Source organism: Aethalodelphis obliquidens, unplaced genomic scaffold (assembly GCF_003676395.1).
Source record: "Aethalodelphis obliquidens isolate GAN/ISIS:26980383/991018 unplaced genomic scaffold, ASM367639v1 scaffold50, whole genome shotgun sequence".
Taxonomy (NCBI): Eukaryota; Metazoa; Chordata; class Mammalia; order Artiodactyla; family Delphinidae; genus Aethalodelphis; species Aethalodelphis obliquidens.
The window spans coordinates 10,730,433-10,742,918 of record NW_020837994.1 but is presented as its reverse complement, the minus strand read 5'-3'; positions in this window follow the sequence as shown (position 1 = coordinate 10,742,918).

The following is a 12,486-nucleotide window of genomic DNA, read 5'->3' as shown; positions in this document are numbered from 1 at the left end:
TTCCACATTACATAGATTGTATTTCAATGCATAAATGCATAAATGCTTTTACATCCTGCATTTATGAAATAATTAATTATTATTTCAAAAAACTGGATAATTAAGTGTTGGTGCCTGGTTAAAGAAAGAAGGTGATAGTGGATATTGGAAAAGTCATCACAGTTTTGTTGGTAACATAAGATATTTTGAGGTTATCTCAGAAATGCTCTCCAAAGCTTTCAGTGAGATATTACTTTCCTTTGTACTATACTTTATAGCTACATTTAGTCAGTAATCCTACGTATTTCCTGAGCTCCTTCTGTGTACCCAGATGCTGTGAAAAAATCTAGGAAAGTATACAATCCTTGTCATTGAGAGAGTCTCATTGGAAAGACCAAATTTACATACATGAAATGGAAAATAGCAATAGAAACATACAAAAGTGATAAATGTCATTGTATAGGAACTGGGCCTATGCATAATATTTATTTCCAGACTACATTAATGCAATTTATAGAAGGAAAACAAGAGTAAGATGAGTTGAAAGTCCCAAATCAAATCAATGCATACTTATTGATCAAAGTGTAGTAGATAATAAGGGGAAATACAAGTATTGCATATGATACTCAGAAAGTTTGAAGTCTAGTCAAGGAGACAAGACACAAATCTTTTGAGAGTCCTGGGAACCAATTAGAAAGCACAGAAGAAACATCATCAAAACTAAAAAACAAACAACAACAACAAAAACCATTAAGGAATTACCAGTTTGCTTTCAACATCTAATATGCAGGATCCTGTGGCATCTCTTACCTTCAGGGTGGTCTTTGCTTTGCCTGGGTCTTACTTGCTGCTCTTGCTAGAGATCTCAAATCACTGCAGGCCTCTTGTGATGGAGACTCCTAGATAATGGAATCATAGAACAACTCAGTGTGGAAAACATGGATCAGAAAGGCTGGTGTGAAATCTCAGCTGTCATTTTCTCTGAGCCTCAGTTTTCTCATCTATAGCATAGAGATAGTGACAATAATGCCTCATCAGTATGGTTTTGTGGAGATTAAATTAGGATATATGTACATATATATATTCTTATAAATGGACAAGTAATATGCGTTTAATAAATGGTAATTTTCATGATCTAATCAGTTCTTTTTAGTGCAACTGTGCCACTAACCTAGTATTGAGATCTCTGGGGCATAAACAATTCACAAACCATCCAATGGTATTTTATCCTTATGATAGTCCATCTTTAGGGGCATTAACTAATGATAGCATTTAACATTGATTCTGAAATTTATGTTTACAAAGCACATTCAAATATATCACCTCATTTATTCTTCAGACAACCTTTTTAGAAGGTGATTATTTCTATTTCCATTCTACAGAGAAGGAAAATGAGGCAAAGAGAGTTAGTGGGCTTGACCCCAGATCAAATTACCAAGAAGTTGCTGAGCCCCCAAATCATATAATCAGGAAGTTGCTAAACCAAACTTGAGCTCAGGTCTTCAGACTCCAAACCTCATGTTCTTCTCCCTATACTACAGGCCTCTTAACACTGTTTTTTGGTGAGGTCCAGTGGCAACTGTCTTTCTCCAGAGCCCCTATTTATCCACAAGGTACTTGATATTAGGAGTTAACAAATAAACCATGAATATTTAGTTGACCCACTATGCAGATATGTAGAACAGGGTCGTGTTTTCACTGACCAGTGATTTTAGTTAAAACCTGGAATTTTGTTCTGTAAAATCTGCTGGATTGCCATTGGTTTTGCCATTAGATTAGGATTCCATAGGCACAGATTGACATTAAAAAGCTGTTAACTCTGTTAACTCCAGAGGGCATAGCTAATGAAATGTCCCAAAGTTGGGTACTTGTGCAAACTACCGTGTCGTATAGGACAGCTCTCGATTAATCATGATGAGACTATTTCCTCTATCTAAATGAAATCTGCAGTTTGGGAAGGAGATTAAAGATCCTTCAGGGCATGAAGGAAAAGTTGCTGTGAATATTCTAGAAACAGAAAATAAAGATAGATCTACTTAATATTCATGAAGTCAGATTGGTTGATGCAAATAGATTGCAATCTCTTATTTTCTAAGACTTGGCTTGTAACACTCCTGTATCAGTTTTACACAGATTGTATTCAACTTTAAAAGGAATGGCTGTATTTTGGACAATTTTTTTAAAGAAACTTTAGCATATATAATATGATTTTCTGTCACCTTTGACTAATTTTTAATTTTCTGAGGATATCTAAAGTATATCATCAAAGGTGCATAAACGACAAAGAAAAGGTATGACACAGCATGAAAAATAAGTAAATATATGTAAGATGTCAATAAGTGAACCCTTCTATTTTGTTTTGTATACAACATACTCTCAAAAGCCAGTTTAAAGAAAAGAGTTACATTGTTTTAGGTTTAATTTTGCTTCCATGAGAGAGAAATCAAAATTCTTTAGCACAGCCGTTTCATAAAGAAATTTTTAACTCCTCGCCAAGTTTATTGGAAGTCCTTGCCTCTCACACTGTACGAATCCTCACTTCCTCACCTTTGAGTTCTGTTGCTTACTTCATTTCATTATGTGGTCAATGTTGCAAACATATATTTGAAGGGAGGAGGGTGAAGGGGACTCTGAGCCACTTCATTTATCCCCCCCGCAACACCTGACATAGTGCCTATACAGGTTCTCAAGAAACACTGTGGAGCTCTTGGTTAAATAAGTTAACAGATCCTATCTCAGAATAGACAACTTGTTATTTAAAACTTTTTTCTATTTCTCTTTTTTAGGCCAGCCCTGCTCCTATAATTGTCAACACAGATACTTTGGACACGATTCCTTATGTAAGTAACATTTTTATTAAGACTATCTTTAAAAACCGATAGAACTCAATCAGCTGAATTTAAAATTTTGTACATATTCCGTTTTACCCAATCCAGATAATCTCGTGAAATGATGTGTAGCATGAGTTCTCTTTTGAGTTTTCTTTTGATATTTGCTAACTCACAGCTTAGGCATGCTGACATTTTCCTCTTTGATTCATTGTTTTGTAAAGCACAAGGGCCTATCATGAGAAAAATAAACCGCAGCCAATTGTGATCAAATAATGTTAGTTTCTTAAGTGGTTCCCTGAAAAGAGATTGAACAAACTTCTCTGGGTTTCTTCATAAAGGAATACTCAAATCAATTTATATGATAGAGTCTAGAACATAATAAATGATCATTAAATATTTAATGGATTTTGCTAGGCTTCTAACAAGAATTGGAACAAAATTTTGGGAGGATGAATTCTATCTATATATAATAAGATGTATGGTTTTATAGAAGCATGGGGCATGAGATAAAAAGCACAGGCAGATCAGTAAAGCCCCAAATTCTGTATCTGAAATATAACCACTATTATGGCCAAAATTCTTGACGACAGTCTGGCTGGGCAGGGGTGATTGGAAAGTGGTGCTGGGCCACAGTGGTATGAGTGGTTGACTTTATGGAGGTCCATAAAGTCGTAAAGCTTTGTGAGTCGCCCTAGCTGATGGATAGAGGAGAGTGATTTAGGAAGATGGGACACAGATGCATGCAGACAGAAGGTTTGAAGCAAAGAGAAGGGCTGCAGGCATAATGCACAAGAACAAACAGATCCCTGGTCTTTGATTAAATGAGTACAAAGTGCTTGGTAAGTACTGGCTATTCTCAGTCTTAGACCCCAACCTCAAATGCCTACAAGGACCAAGCAAGTCACAGAAATAGTTGGAGCAGGAGGCATGGGGAGAGAGGGTAATAGAGAGCATGTGATCTTCCAAAGTGAGAGCAGCTGCCACTTGGCTCCAGTGGGTAGGGACCAAAGGGAAATGGGATCAAGAGTTGCCTGATCATTCCGTTTCTCAAGAGAAATCAGAAATTTGAATTTTTATACAATTTTACAGGCAACTAATTCTCAAAAGTTCAAACCCTCTGTGCCAAAGTGTGTCTAGTCTAAAGGCTGCCCTTTGGGAGATACCTGCCTCAGAGGAACTGGAGGTCCTGAGCAGGTTCTGCAAGCCGGGACTCGGCCACAGGGGAGCAGAATGCCAGAAGTGGAGTGCAAGTTGGGATTTGATTACAGGGACAAGTGATTAAAACTGGGACGCAGGGTCAGGACAGGAATAACAGCGAGCTTGACTTTAATGCTGAATCACCTGAACTACTGAACTAGGGCTTCTTAAATCTTTGTGAACAAGAGTCATTTGGGGTCAGACTGGAAATGGGGTTAAGCTTACCGGTAGGAATCAAGTGGCCCCAGCTGTGGAAAGTAAACGACTCTGTTGGAAGGAAGCAAAGCAAATATTAAAGACACATAGTGTTCCCTATTCTATCTGTCACTCTTCCTACCCTTCTTTGTTTTTCAAACATTTATATTAGGATTATTGTATGCCTGACGCTGCTTTAAGCACTTATCAAATATTAACTCATTTAATCCTCGTAACAACCCTATGAGATAGGTACTGTTAATTTCTCCATTTTACAGATGAGGAAACTGAGTCATAAAGAAGTTAAGTAACTTTCTCAAAATTGCACAGTAAGAGGCAGAGCCAAGAATGAATCTAGGTATCCTGGCTGTAGAGTTTGAGGTCTTACTTGACTCTGATCTTTCTGCTGCTTGTGTTTCCTCCTTCCCTCCCTCCTTTTCTGCCTCTCAGCTTGAGAACAAAGTTTTGTTACTTACTCCTCAGCAATGTGTAGCTTTGGGTGGATGACAAGTTGTCACAGAAGCTTAAGTACCCTTGAGGCAGGGATCCATATATATATTAAGGAATTCTATGTCTTTAGTATAATGAATCTCTTTACTATACCCATTGGCATCATCTAAAGCAGATGAGCAGTGCTTTGAAGTAGACATGGAGCAGAGAGACTTGACCGTGTTAAGTAGGACTGCTTTCTTGTGATAGACCTATATTTATTCAAAGCCTTCTATTAGGGTTTTCATGACTGACTTCCAGATGCCATCATGTACAAATAATTTATGAATAAGAATCTAAGGATTTTGAATAGACATGCTCAATTGGTAGCCCAACTGATTAGCTAGTAAAATCAGCCATGTATAACAAATTAATCAAATTGCTCTCATTCTCCTAAATATCAATTTTGTATCTGATTTTGAGTTCTTCAAAGGGATTTTTTTTAATTATCTTCAACTTTGTTGTACTTAATGCAAACCCTCTTTGAGCTTCCTTAAGGGTAGGATCTTTAGAGATGTTTGCTAAGTATGATGAAACTGTCCCAATTCTCATGGCAGTGTGTTGTTGAGCTATTCATTTACTCCTTCTGGACGTAAATCGATATATAAGATAGGAATTATAATATCTACCTCAGAGGTGTTAGTGAGGATCTCATAAGGTTATGTGTATGAAGTCATGCTTCATTAACTTCCAGTTAATGGGGGTTTATTTATTTATTATTTTATTCAATAAATACATATGCAGTAACATGTGCTAGACCCTGAGAGAATATTAAATATTAATATCTTCCCCCATGTATGAGAAACATAACTATAATATGTATTGAAAAATGGCAGATTTAGCACACAAGCATTAATGTAGATCAATGTGCTTTGTGTCTGGACATAGGCCTAACCCTCCCTTTTGTTCCTGACTCACTGGGTGACCTTGAACAAATCACTGTTCCTTTTGTAGTCTATTTTCTCATTCCTTGGTGTTCTATACTTTGTTTTCCTCTTTTCTGTCACATGTTCTAGTTCACATAATTTCAGTTCTATTTAATGAAAAAACAAATTCAGAGTTCCCCAGAGCATTTCAGTCATGTTGCATAAGAACATTTCCTTCCTTAAAATATTACCTAAATGACAAATTTTAACTTATGCATTAAAGTCCTCCCCAAAAATAATTTCATTACAAGTAAATGTATTAATTTTGCCAAACAGCAAATTTGGTTTTAGAAATATATGGTCCTCTGTGAAGCCATCTGTTCCTGGACTTCTGTTTGTTGGAAGATTATACTTTTTTTTTTTTTTTTTTTTTGTGGTACGCGGGCCTCTCACTGTTGTGGCCTCTCCCGTTGCGGAGCACAGGCTCCGGACGCGCAGGCTCAGTGGCCATGGCTCACAGGCCCAACCGCTCCGCGGCATGTGGGATCTTCCCGGACCGGGGCACGAACCCATGTCCCCTGCATTGGCAGGCGGACTCTCAACCGCTGCACCACCAAGGACGCCCCCTGTTGGAAGATTTTAAATCACAGTTTCAATTTCAGTGCTTGTGATTGCTCTGTTCATATTTTCTATTTCTTCCTGATTTAGTCTCAGATGGTTGTACATTTCTAAGAATTTGTCCATTTCTTCCAGGTTGTCCATTTTATTGGCATATAGTTTCTTGTAGTAATTTCTCATGATCCTTTGTATTTCCACACTGTCAGTTGTTACTTCTCCTTTTTCATTTCTAATTCTATTGATTTGAGTCTTCTTCCTTTTTTTCTTGATAAGCCTGGCTAATGGTTTATCAATTTTGTTTATCTTCTCAAAGAACCAGCTTTCAGTTTTATTGATCTTTGCTATCATTTCCTTCATTTCTTTTTCATTTATTTCTGATCTGATCTTTATGATTTCTTTCCTTCTGCTAACTTTGGGGTTCTTTTGTTCTTCTTTCTCTAATTATTTTAGGTGTAAGATTAGGTTGTTTATTTGAGATATTTCTTGTTTCTTAAGGTAGGATTGTATTGCTATAAACTTCACTCTTAGAACTGCTTTTGCTGCATCCCATAGATTTTGGGTCGTCGTGTTTTCATTGACATTTGTTTCTAGGTATCTTTTGATTTCCTCTTTGATTTCTTCAGTGATCTCTTGGTTATTAAGTAGTGTGTTGTTTAGCCTCCATGTGTTTGTATTTTTTACAGATTTTTTCCTGTAATTGATATCTAGTCTCATAGTGTTGTGGTCGGAAAAGATACTTGATACAATTTCAGTTTTCTTAAATTTACCAAGGCTTGATTTGTGACCCAAGATATGATCTATCCTGGAGAATGTTCCATGAGCACTTGAGAAGAAAGTGTATTCTGTTTTTTTCGGATGGAATGTCCTATAAATATCAGTTAAGTCCATCTTGTTGAATGTATCATTTAAAGCTTTTGTTTCCTTATTTATTTTCATTTTGGATGATCTGTCCATTGGTGAAAGTGGGGTGTTAAAGTCCCCTGCTATGATTGTGTTACTGTCAATTTCCCCTTTTATGGCTGTTAGTATTTGCCTTATGTATTGAGGTGTTCCTATGTTGGGTGCATAAATATTTACAATTGTTATATCTTCTTCTTGGATTGATCCCTTGATCATTATGTAGTGTCCTTCTTTGTCTCTTGTCATAGTCTTTGTTTTGAAAACCTTTACAGACAAGTAAAAGCTAAGAGAATTCAGCACCACCAAGCCAGCTTTACAGCAAATGCTAAAGGAACTTCTCTAGGCCGGAAACACAAAGAAGGAAAAGACCTACAATAAAAACCCCAAAACAATTAAGAAAATGGTAATAGAAACATACATACTGATAACTACCTTTAATGTAAATGGATTAAATGCGCCAACCAAAAGACATAGATTGGCTGAATGGATACAAAAACACGACCTGTATATATGCTGTCTACAAGAGACCCACTTCAAACCTAGGGACAATACAGACTGAAAGTGAGGGGATGGAAAAAGATATTCCATGCAAATGGAAATGAAAAGAAAGCTGGAGTAGCAATTCTCATATCAGACAAAATAGACTTTAAGATAAAGACTATTACAAGAGACAAAGAAGGACACTACATAATGATCAAGGGATCAATCCAAGAAGGTGTAACAGTTGTAAATATTTATGCACCCAACATAGGAGTACCTCAATACATAAGGAAAATTATAACAGCCATAAAATGGGAAATTGACAGTAACACAGTCATAGTAGGGGACGTTAACACCCCACTTTCACCAATGGACAGATCAACCAAAATGAAAATAAATAAGGAAACACAAGCTTTAAATGTTACATTAATCAAGATGGGCTTGATTGATATTTATAGGACATACCATCCAAAAACAACAGAAAACACTTTCTTCTCAAGTGCTCAGGGAACATAGATCATGTCTTGGGTCACAAATCAAGCCTTGGTAAATTTAAGAAAATTGAGATTGTATCAGGTATCTTTTCTGACCACAACACTATGAGACTAGATATCAATTACAGGAAAAAATCTGTAAAAAATACAAACACATGGAGGCTAAACAACACACTACTTAATAACCAAGAGATCACTGAAGAAATCAAAGAGGAAATCAAAAGATACCTAGAAACAAATGTCAATGAAAACACGACGACCCAAAATCTATGGGATGCAGCAAAAGCAGTTCTAAGAGTGAAGTGAATTGTGAAATTGTGATAATTGTGAAAATTTATGTGAATTGTGAAATTGTGATAATTGTGAAAATCTACAGATTCAATGCAATCCCTATCAAACTACCAATGGCAATGTTCTAGTTCACAGAACTAGAACAAAAAATTTCAGAATGTTTATGGAAACACAAAAGACCCCGAATGGCCAAAGCAATCTTGAGAAAGAAAAATGGAGCTGGAAGAATCAAACTCCCAGACTTCAGACTATACTACAAACCTATAGTAATCAAGACAGTATGGTACTGGAACAAAAACTGAAATACAGATCAATGGAACAGTATAGAAAGCCCAGACGTAAACCCACGCACATACGGTGACCTTATTTTCAATAAAGGAGGCAAGAATATACAAGCCCAAGACACAAGTTGAGTCACAGACTCTGCTCATATCCCATCTACTAACACCCCAGTGGCCAAAGTAAGTCATATTGCCAAATTCAAGGTGGAGGATGGAGTGAATATTTTCTAAACAAGAAACTAATTTACCCCACCAAAGCCTTAAATAAAAGGGCTAAGAATCTGTATATGTCCCATTGTAAGAAAAAATAGGTACAAAAGAAGGAATCTTACACTTTAAAAATATTGGTAGAAATAAACAAAGTGCCAAGGGGAACTGATTCAACTGGTATGGAGAGTGATTGTCTACATTATCAAGGATGTCTAAGGGAAAATATTGAAAATAAAAGGAACATCTAGCTAGTATTAGCAGTATAATGATTTTGCTTTCCTCTGAGACATTTTGTTGTCTGCCACTTTATTTCCAGAGGTAGAAATAACAGTGGAGACAAGGAACTTTGTTCCAGAAATTCCAGGATTGTGTCTTTGAAAACCTCCCCAGAAAGTGAGAGAGAGAAAAGAGAGGAGAGTAGATGAGAGAAAAGAAGAAGGAAGAGTTAGGTTACAAAAATGTTGAGAGTCCTTAGTAGTAACACCCATTGTATTTGACTGCCAAGATCATTTATGTAAAAGCAATTTGAAAGCCACCATAATATTCTTACAATATTATCAGTGAGATTTTTATGGAGAGCTTTAAATGTGAGAGGTCACTGGATGAAAATAGAACTGTGATTCTGGGGCGGAGGACAAGAGAGTGATTTAAAGGGGATAAAACGACCCTAGGAAAGGCTGACAGTGTGAGTGAAAGATTGGTGAGAAGAGTTGGGGATGAGAGAAAATAAAAGATAATGTGGGTTCAGGGACACAGAGAAACAATCAGATTAGCAGTGAGTTTCATTTGGGAGCCAAAGAATGAGCTTGAGACCAAGAGGTGTTGTTAAAGAAGATTTAAAATGCATTTCTGATTGATCCCAGCGGCAAGAAGCTGAGAATAAGAACTCTCTGAGGAGGAAGTTGCCGTATTGCAGAAATGGAATGACCAAGCACTTGGTCATAGAGCTGGAGAGTTAGGCATTAATTTCTTTGAGTCACTTTGTACAAAAACAGACCCTTGTGATTTAGGCTACTATTCACTTTTAATTGGATGGTTTTCCAGAATTATCCATGAAGGGAGAGAAAGCAGAATTGTTTGTTTCTTTGAACCGTTCTGGCAGTGATTAATAATGGAGATAGTTTCGAAGAATTTGCTGATTTTAGTACATTTATTTTTCAGCAAACAAGTTTGTTTCTTTTGGTGGTGTTTCCCGTGAACACTGTTAAAACTATGTTGTTGATATTTTTATCTGTTGGATTTGTAGTATTATCCAGAAATGAAATATACTTACACGCCAGAAAACAGCTTAATATTGGCTTAACTATGCCCATGAGGCAATAGGAATTTAGCAATAGAGGCAGTGCTATCAATATTTGTTCCACAGTCAAACCTAGCCAACCTAAATCCATTTCTCAACTGCCACAGTCAGCAGATCCCTTTCCATTTGTTACTTTGCTCTAAAAGGCAGAAAGTGGAACATCTTTTAGTATTTCTCAAATATTAATGTACATAAGAATCACCTGGAGATCGTAAATGAAGATTCTGATTTAGTAGGTATAGGAAGACTCCTGACAGTATGCATTTCTAATAAGTTTCCAGGTGAAGCTGCTGCTCAGTTGTGCATCACACATTGTGTAACAAGAGTCTAATGAGAGAGACTAGCCTTTGAATTCAGGAGCAACTGGGTTCTGAGCCCACCTCTGCCAGTTAGTACTTGCCTGAGTTAAGTCAGCAAGTCAGGTTAAGTCAAATTATCCATCTCAGCCTCTGTTTTATTATGTGTAAAACAAGAGTAATAATATTTGCCTTTCAGGGGTTATTATAAATATTCTTCCCAGTATGTAGAAGATGCTTAATAAATGTTCATCATAAGATTGGGGGGTGCCTTTGATAAAACAGAGCATGCCTTTGACTTAATCATCTTGCACTGTTGAGACAAGAATGCGGAAGTCATAGCTAGTTCAGTGGTAGGGCCAATAGCAGTTATGTAGGTTTGTGGGCTGCCCTACATCTAGATCTTTACTTCTTAAAATGTGGCCCATTGACTAGCAGCATCATTATTACCTGGAAGCTTGTGAGCATAGAATCTAAGTTCTCACTCAAGGCCTACTAAATCAGAATCTGTGTTCTTAAGAAGAACCCCAGTGATTAGTATGCATATTAAATTTTGAGAAGCTTGGTCAATATGGCAGAAGCTTCTTTTTTCGGTTTGGATCCTGCTGTCTTTGTCCTTTCACCACACCTTTTGGTCTGCCCCTGGGGCAGCTGTCCTTTTCACTCGTTCACCTTAAATATATGCATACCTGTAGGAAAAAGGATCAGTTCAGTTCAGCAAACAGACACATGTAGTGGCCAACTAGCATGTTGTATAAGCTTTTAGACCTGTGCTCTCCAAGGCAGTAGCTTCAAGCCTCATGTGGTTATTTAAATTTAATTAAAATAATATAAAATTTAAAATTCAGTTCCTCAGTTGTACTAGCCACATTTGAAGTGCCCAGTAGCCAGGATGGTTAGTGGGTGCCACATCCAACAATGCAGATATAGAATATGTTCATCATTCCAGGAAGTTCTATCGGACAGAGCTGTCCTAGGTAATCATAAGAGAGAAACAGAAGGGGAAGGGAGCTAATATTTATTGAAGGACCACTTTATTCTAGGTGTTTTATATATATTACCTAATTAATGATAAAATTACCCTCCCAACTTTTGTGAGTTGGTTTCATTTCCTTCTTAGAATTAAATATTTTCAATCTTCTAAATAGTCATCACTGTCCTAGGAAATTGTTGGGTATGTTCATGTGGAAGACATGGTCCCTGTCCTCATGGCCCTTAAGTGTTTGTCAAATTTAAAGGCTCTTATACATGACACACACGGAAGCAAATGCAAGCAATTACTAAAAGCCTTCTTAAAAGTTCACTGATTCTTTTAATTATTCCAGTAGAAGACCTGATCTACTTATTCATTCACAAACCTACCTCAATCTTTTTTCCCTGTGGTTCCCTTATAGAGGGCACTTTGCTGCCTACTCTACTCATCACTCCTCATCTGCTGGGAAACCTGTACGTAGGCTTGTCGTATTGGACCTAAGGTGGGACGCAATGAGAAAATATAACAGTTGTCCAAGTGAAGAATGTGATTGATGGATGAGAGTCGCACACAGGCCCTTCTTTCTGTAATGGCTCCTTTGAAGGCACGTGCCCCATATACCTAGGCAAAGAAGCCACTGTTGCTCTAAGGAGCTCGGCCTGTCAGAGCAGGTTAAGAACAAGGGTAAATAATCCTGGGAAGGATTTATATAGTTTCTCTACAACATTGCTACTCAAGATGCAGTCTCTGAACTGGTAGATTTTACCAGGCAGATTACTAGAATTTCTGAATCTACAGCTCCACCAGAGACCTAAAGAATCACAATCTCTGAGGGTAGGGCCAAGGAAGCTGTTTTTACAAGCACCCCAGGTGATTCTTATGCACACTAAAATTTGAGAGATGCTAGTGGACACCCAAAGAAGCTTCTGGATGCTAGACTGAAGAAGGGGTGAAGGGTAGGGTAGGAAATAACTGCACACAGGAAGAATGAAATAAAGCTATAGGGACTCAGTAAAGTACAATGTAACACAGAATTAATCTGAGCCAGCATTTAATCCTGGTGTTGTTGTTGTTTAGTCATGTGGG